This window comes from Chrysochloris asiatica, unplaced genomic scaffold, assembly GCF_000296735.1.
Source record: "Chrysochloris asiatica unplaced genomic scaffold, ChrAsi1.0 scaffold00258, whole genome shotgun sequence".
Taxonomy (NCBI): domain Eukaryota; kingdom Metazoa; phylum Chordata; class Mammalia; order Afrosoricida; family Chrysochloridae; genus Chrysochloris; species Chrysochloris asiatica.
Window position 1 is genome coordinate 814,052 of NW_006408776.1, and position 8,809 is coordinate 822,860.

Genomic DNA, 8,809 nt, shown 5'->3' on the forward strand with positions numbered 1-8,809 from the left:
GTACAGATTCCTCATGAGCACAGTTAAGTGTTCTGGAATACTTCTACTTTGCAATGTTGTACATAGCTTGTCATAATCCACACAATCGAAAGCCTTTGCATAGTCAGTAAGCATCTTTCTGATATTCTCTGCTTTCAGCCAAGATCCATCGGACATCAGCATATCATATCCCTCGTTCCACAGCCTCTTCTGAATCCAGCTTGAACCTCTGAAAGTTCTCTGTCAATGTATGATTGTAGCAGTTTCTGTATCACCTTTAGTAAAACTTCACTCACATGGAATCCAAAGAAATTGTCCGATGATTTCTGCATTCCTTCTGGTAGTGTTGTGATTATGAATTGGGCTATGAACCTCAAGGTCTGCTGTATGAAACTACCAGGTATTCCATGGGAGCTCCCGTAAAGATTTACATCCTCAGAAACCCTGTACAGTGTCACTCGACTCCATGGCTCACCACCACCACAATGATACCCTGGTGTAGCAATACACTGGACTGCAAGGCTGCTTGAAACTGAAAGGTCGGTGATTCAAACTTACCAGCTGTTTCTTGGAAACCCTATGCAGGGTCATTATGAGTTAGAACCAACTTGATGTCACTTAGCAACAACATGCCCTGGTAACATAATGGATTGTGAGCTGTGCTGCTAAGCAAAAGGTCAGTGGTTCGTATCTATCAGTTGCTCTGCTGGAGAAAGATGACACTTTCTGCTCTTGTAAAGATTTATGTCCTTGGAAACCCTATATAGAGTCACTATGAGTCAGACTGTTTCAACAGCACACCACCACCACCACCACCATGCTAAAGAACCCACAACTCATCTGTCAGTTTGTTGTAATGCAATGGCTTGCTTGTTGCTGTGATGCTGGAAACTATACCACAGGTATTTTAAATACCAGAGAAGCACCTATGGTGGGCAGGTTTTAGACAACTTTTAGTCTATGAAAGACTGGGAAGAAGGAAATGTGGGCTGCTTTTGACAGGTTAGCCATGGAAAATCTTATGAATATCAGCAGAACATTGTCTAGTATAGTGCCAGATGATGAACCCATCAGGATGGAAGGCACTCAAAATATAATTGAGGAAGAGGTAGTTAATCTTAAGGATATGAATGGAGCAAAGCTTTCAGGACCTTCAATTACTGATGGGGCACAACCCAATAGGAGATGAAACAATTACAAACATCCATTAATATGAGAATGTGAAATGTACGCAGTATGAATCTAGAAAAACTGGAAGTCATCAAAAATGAAGCAGAACTCATAAAGATTGATATTCTAGTATTAGCTGAAATGGATTGATATTGGCCATTTTGAATCAGAAAACTATATGATTTGCTATGCCAGGACATCAAATTAAAGAGGAATGGTGTTGCATTCATTGTCAAAAAAAGTATTCTAAGATCTCTTGAAGTGCAACGCTGTCTTCTGTGCTAGGATACTATCCACAAGCCTATAAGAAAGACCAGTTAATATCCTTATTACTCAGATTTACAGCCAATCATTAAAACTAGTGATGATGAAACTAAAGATTTCTACCAACTTCTTCAATCTGAAATTGATCAAACATGCGCTCAAGATGCATTGATAATGATTGGTGATTGGAATGTGAACGTTGGAAGCAAAGAGGAAGGATCAGTAGCTGGAAAATACGTCCTTGATGATTAGAAACAGTACTGGAGATTGCATGATAGAATTTTGCAAGACCAATGGCTACATCACAAATATCTGTTTTCAACAACATAAACAGTGACTATATACATGGACCTCACCAGATGGAATACAAAAGAATCAAACTGATGCATCTGTGGGAAGAAATGATGGAGAAGTTCAATGCTACCAACCAAAACAAGGCTAGCGGCAGACTGTGGAACAAATCATCAATTGCTCATATGCAAGTTCAGGCTGAAGATGAGGAAAATGAAAACAAGTCCACAAAAGTCGAACTACGACTGTGAGCATGCACCACTTAAATTAAGAGACCATGTCAAGAATAGTTTTTGATGCATCAGACAATAAAGATCAAAGACCGGAAGAGTTGTGGGACAACATAGAGAACATTATTCATGAAGAAAGTCAAAGTTCATTCATAAGACAGGATGAAAGAAAAGACCAAAATGGATGTCACAAGAGACCTGAAACTTGCTAAAGCAACTGGACAAGATAATGAAATACAAAATCTGAACAGAAAATTCCCAAGGGCAGCTCCAGAAGGCAAAGACAAATATTATAAAGAAATGAGCAAAAGGAAAAACAAAACCAACAATTCCCAAAGTGAAAAAAACGAAAAAAAAAAATCAAGCCTCAAGTTGAAATATTGCAGGAGTATGTGGGCTAATTGTGTGGATCATGACAAGCTATGGACAACATTGCGATGTATGAGTTTTCTGGAACACTTACTTGTGCTCATGAGGAATCTGTACATGGATCAAGAGTCAGTTGTTTGAACAGAACATGGGAACACAGTGGTTTAAAATTAGGAAAGGTGTGTGACAGGGTTGTATTCTTTCACAATACTTATTTAACCTGTATGCTGAGCAAATAATCCAAGAAGCTGTGTTCTATGAAGATAAACGTGGCATCAGGATTGAAGGAAGACTCATTAACAACCTGCGATATGTAGATGATACAACCTTGCTTGCTGAAAGTGAAAAGAACTTAAAATACTTACTGATGAAGATCAAAGACCACACAGCCTTCAGTTTGGGTTGAATCTCAGTGTAAAGACAACAAAAATCCTTACCACTGGACAAATAAACAACATTCTTATCAGTGGAAAAAAGATTGAAGTTGTCAAGGACTTCATTCTTCTTGGATCAACCATCAACACTCATGGAAGCAGCAGTCAAGAAATCAAACAATGTACTGCATTAGGCGAATCTGCCACACAAGACCTCTTTAAAATGTTTAATCGCAAAGATGCCAGTTTGAGGACTAAAATGCACCTAATCCAAGCCACTGTATTTTCAGTAGCCTCATATGCATCTCAGAGATGGACAGTTAATAAGGAAGACCAAAGAAGAATTGAGGCATTTGAGTTATGGTGTCGGAGGAGACTATTAAAAGTACCATGGGCTGCCAAAAGAACAAACCAAAATGTATTGGAAGAAGTACAGCCAGAGTGCTCCTTTGGAGGCCAGGATGGTCAGACTTCGTCTCTTATATTTTGGACATATTATCAGGAGGGATTAGTCTATAGAGAAGGTTATCATGTTTGGTAAAGTGGAGGGTCAGAGAAAAAGAGAAAGACTCTTAATGATATTGATTAGCACAGTGGCTGCAGCAATGGGCTCAGGCTTCTAAGGCGCATTCTGTCTGTACTTCTTCCAACACAGACAGATTTGTTTGTTCTTCTGGCAGCCCAATACCATAACTCAAATGCATCAATTCTTCTAGGGTCTTCCTTCTTCATTGCCCAAGTTTTACATATGAGGCTATCGAAAACACCATGGCTTGGGTCAGGTGCGCTCTAGGCCTCAAACTGACATCTTTGCTCTTGAACACTTTATAGAGGTCTTGTGCCGCAGATTTGCCTAATGTTTGATTTCTTGACTGCTGCTTCCATGAGTGTTGATGGTTGATCCAAGAAGAATGAAGTCCTTGACAACTTCAATCTTTTTTCCATTGATAAGAATGTTGTTTATTTGTCCAGTGGTAAGGATTTTTGTTGTCTTTACATTGAGATCCAACCCAAAGTGAAGGCTGTGTGGTCTTTGATCTTCATCATCAGTAAGTATTTTAAATTCTTTTCACTTTCAGTAAGCAAGGTTGTTTGATTTCTTGACTGCTGCTTCCATGAGTGATGACAGTGTCTTTGACAACTTCATTTTTTCCCCCCATTTATCATGATGTTATTTATTGGTCCAGTGGTGAGGATTTTTATCTTCTTTAGATTGGAGTACAACCCATACTGAAGGCTGTAGTCCTTGATCTTCATTAGTAAGTAGTTTCAGTTCTCATCACTTTCAGCAAGCAAGGTTGTATCATCTGCATATCGCAGGTTGTTATTTTCAGAAGTAATCTGCCTCTCCTTCTTCCCCATCTGTTTCCGTCTGGAAGCTCAGCTGAAACCTGTCCACTATGGGTGACCCTTCTGATATTTAAAATGCCAGTGGCATAGCTCCCAGCATCACAGCAACACGCAAACCACCACAGTACGACAGACTGATGAGTGGTGTATCTATCTACACAGCTGGTGTGGCACTGTGGGTTAATGCTCTGGACTGCAAAGTCAGTTTGAACCACACGGTCAGCAGTTCAAGCTCACCAGTTGGTCCTTAGAAACCCTATACAGGGTCACTATGGGTCAGAATGTCTCAATGGCACTTAACAACAACTATGTCTATATAGATATACATAGAGAGAGATACATGTGTGTAAATTTGGTAGTAGGAAGACGTGCAACATAGACGACTGTATGGTGGGTATGAGTATTTCTTTGGCATCCCAAACTCTGCTTCTGTGGATAAAGTTACACTGGGCCTTTCATTATACATTTAATGGAAACAGACAAAACAAATATGGCAAAAAAAAAAGTGGCAATCAACATCATATCTTAAAATAAAAATTAGTTTATGCCAGTTTCCAAAGTTGGGTCTTGCTTGGTGTCCTTGGGGCAGCTGAATGAGAGTCTACACAACAAAGACAGTTCAGGGACATCCATAAAGAAGATGGTTTTGAAGACTCCCAAGCCCCCTTGTCCTTGTTACTCTTTTTGGTGCTATAAGTTGGGACTGTGGAGGACTGTAGTCATTTTTGTTTTTTGAACCCCCTACTCTCTAAGCTCTGTAAATAGGTGCTGTGATTCCCAAAGCAATTAGACTTTCTGAAACCCCAGTTGTTGTTGTTATTAAGTGCCATCGAGTTGGGTTGCAACCCTCATAGGGTTTCCAAAGTGCAGGTGGTGAACTTGAACCACAGGCCTCCAAGTTCAAAGCAGACTTTGTAGTCTAGCGCATTAACCAACAGTGTCACATCAGGACTGCGAAACCCCCATAGGAGAATCCAAAATATGAATTATTGTTTCAGTAGAGGTGGTAGATTTCATTGTCTGTCTGGGTAGATTTCATTGTCTGGATAACCAGGGTTAGCTGTTTTAGTTATGATGCTAAATTCACTTTAGAAACACTCAGCAAGTGTTAGTAACGTGGTGCCAGCTGTGGAACTCTGATGTGCTGGCCATTGATGTCCTCCTTCTTTTCCTGGGTATTACACAATATGAGTGTGAATGAACTTAGCTGGTATAACTCTTGCTCTAAAATTGGGCAGGAGAAAGTAGGGCAAAATGCAATTCTCATTTTCCCTGTCATGAATTTTCCTATTGTCTAATTTCTTTAGTTTTGCATAAACTAAGGAGAGATTAAAGGTAAATACTTCCCACAAGAGACAAAATTTTTAAGGATGTAGAACTTAATAATAAACACCGTAACAGGAAGGCCAAAGCAGACAGACCCTGAGTTCCTTTCAAGATTACATGAAAGGTATCAAGTTTCAAGAAAACTTGAAATGTGATACCTTAAGCCTGATTGGCTCACATATCATTTTGAGATGAGTTAGCAGCTCAAAAAAAATAAAGTCCTATCATAGTGTGAAAGGAGCTCTGGTAGCGTAGTGGTTACCAATTGGGATGCTAACCTCAGGGTCAGCAGTTCGAAACTACTAGCTGTTCTGCAGGAGAAAGATGAGGCTTTCTGCTCTCATAAAGATTCATAACCTTGGAAACCCTTTACTGGGTCGTTATGAGATGAAACCTACTCCACGGTACATAACCACCACATCACAGTGTGAAGTAGGAGCTGGCAGTTGGAGAGCCGAATTGGGGTGGTGGGGAGATGTCAGAGGCCAACATAACCTCCTTGCCTTCTGATATAGAGCCCTGGCCCTCAGACTTGAGCATGCATCTGAATTGTCTAGAGGCTCATTGAAACACAGATGGCAAGGTTTGACCTTCAGATTTTCTGATCCAGTAGGACTAGGCTGAGGAGCCCTGATGATATAGTAGTGGGTTATGCATTGGGATGCTAACCTCAAGATCAGTAGTTCAACTCCATCATCAGCTCCCCAGGAAAAAGAAGAGGGTTTTTGCTCCTGAAAAGATTTACATCCTCGGAAACGCTGAACATGTTGCTATGAGTCGGAGCTGACTCTATGGCACACAATCATCACCACCATCAGGATTAAACTGGAATTTCTGGTTCACTAGAACCAGGTGAGGCTGATGTTGCTGGTCCTGGGACCAATCTTTTAGTATCCTAGTGTGGCACAATGGGATAAGCACTAGGCTGTTAACCCCAAGACCGGCAGTTCAAACCTACCAGCCAGACTCAGAAACCCTACAGAGACTGTGTTGCTATGAGTCAGAATTGACTCAATGGCACACAACAATGATCTAGAATACTGTTCTGGTTAAGCAGAGTGTGGGGCAGAATATAGAGTCTCCTGACACCCTCTGTTTGTTAGTACCCCACTAGTCCTTAGGGCTTGGTTGGCAAACGCAAATGTAAACCTACTTAGACCAGGCATGAACCCAAGCTTATACACCAGTGTTTGTAATCTTGAAGGGAAATCAAGGGTCTGACTCTTCAAAACTTCTTACCTTCTCCAGACAGTATTCCCTACATAGGAAACGTTAGTAGAATCTTTCTTCTGAAGATTAGAGGAACACATTAGGAGAGGTTAGGTCCAGTTGTCCTTCACACTCAGTAGAAATGGGTAAATTTGACTCCAAGGACTGAGATTGTTTAATAGTTCCTATGATACAGGAGTCCTGGTGTGGTGTTGTGGGTTAATGCGCCAGACTGCAAAGTCGTTTGAACTGCAAGGTCAGTGGTTCAAGCTCACCAGCTGCTCCTTGGAAACCCTATACAGGGTCACTATGGGTCGGAATTGACTCAAAGGCACTTGACAACAAATGATACAGGGTAAGGAGCTCTGGTAGTGTAGTGGTTACGAATCGGGTTACTAAGGTCGGCTGTTCGAAACTCCCAGCTGTTCCACGGGAGAAAGATGAAGCTTTCTGCTCCCATAAAGATTTACAACTTCAGAAACCCTGTGCAGGGTCACTAGGAGTTGGAACTGACTCCACAGTACTTAACAACAACAATGATACAGGGTAACAGGGTAAGGAGCTCTGGTAGCATAATGGTTATGAATTGGGCTGCTAACCTCAGGGTCAACAGTTCGAAACTGCCAGTGGTTCCACAGGAAAAAGGAGAAAGATGAGGCTTTCTACTCCCATAAAGATTTACAGCCTCAGAAACCTTGTACAGGGTTGCTCTGAGTTGGAACCGACTCCATGGAACATCACTGCCACCACCACCACCAGGATACAGGGTAATCTTGATCTTATCAAAGTGCAAACAAAATGCATGTTTTGAGTCTCAACTCCCTTCTTTTTGACAACTCCCTTCTCCCAGTTGCCCTGGAAGGCAGGTGGCTGTCCTTAGATGGCTGTGGATATCGTTCTGGCTCTGATCACTTGAGATGGAGTCCCTGCTTGGTACAAAGAGGTAAACACACTTGTCTGTTCACCAAAAGATTAGGGGCATCAATCCACCAAGAAGTGCCTCAGAAAAGGGGACCATTGGTGGTCTACTTCTGGAAAGCAGCCCTTGGGAATCCTGTGGACCACCATTCCACTCTTACATGGAGTCACTGTGAGTCCGAATCCATTCAAGAGCAGCTGATATTTTCCTTTTTCTTTCTTTTTTTTAGATGAATTCTTCTTATGGATGGTTCAGGCACTCTACTCCTTGTGAATCAGGCAAGAATGTGTGGTCTGGTAACAATGGAGGAACGCATGCATTTTAAGACATCAGTTTTGAACTTAAAAAATTTTTATTTTTACTGTAAGTACATGAGGATGAAGAACATAATGATAAATACTACATACAGTTCAGTACAATGCCTTTGATTTGTGCTAAGAAACCAACAGCTTTCACTACGATTGTTTGTGCACCATTAGTATAAATGTCAACACGGAGGGAATGGTAAAAATCATTCTAGTATCATTACTAAACAGTGGGATCCAGGACTCCCTGAGAAGGTCTCAGAGACTTCCAGAAGCTTATGGACAACAATTTGAGAACTACTGTGTGTGGGGTGGAGTCCTGATGTAATGCTGTAGAAACAGCACTGGACTGCTAAACACAAGGTGGACAGTTCAAATCTACCAGACTCTTCTTGGAAACCGTATACAGATTGCTATGAGTCAGAACTGACTCCATGGCACTTGACAACAATAACATCTATGGTAGGGTGTGAGTCAGAGGCCTACTCGACAGCAGCTAGCAACAGCAACATTTTGGGGGGAATGAGGTAAAAGCTGCATCTTAGATTTTTATGTTGCTCACTGTTTGGTCCTTTGATTTTTCAACATATTCTTAAAGAGAATCCCAAGATCACATTAAAACTCTTCTAAATTATTCAAACCATCTAATTACAAGGCAAAACAAATCACACACAAAAAAGCAAAGTCTTCTAACAAAAATAGTAATATAAATAGTAATTAGTAAATGCAATGAGAAGTTACACTCCCAGCAGACAGACAGTGAACTAGAACACTCTAGAATACACAGAAAAATATAGACTTGAACTTGTTATAAATTTATAGTAACAATTATGAGAAACTTTGAAAAAAAAATGGGATGCAATGTTGTCAAGACTGGGTTGTTTTTGTTCAGTGGAAGTAACGAACAGAACTTGAACCACTGAAAACTCTATGTGATGACAAGGGGTCAGGGATTTGGGCACATTTAACTTTTCACTCATTTGGAATGGCTGGACCCAGTTCAACAAGTACATCGGGGGCTAA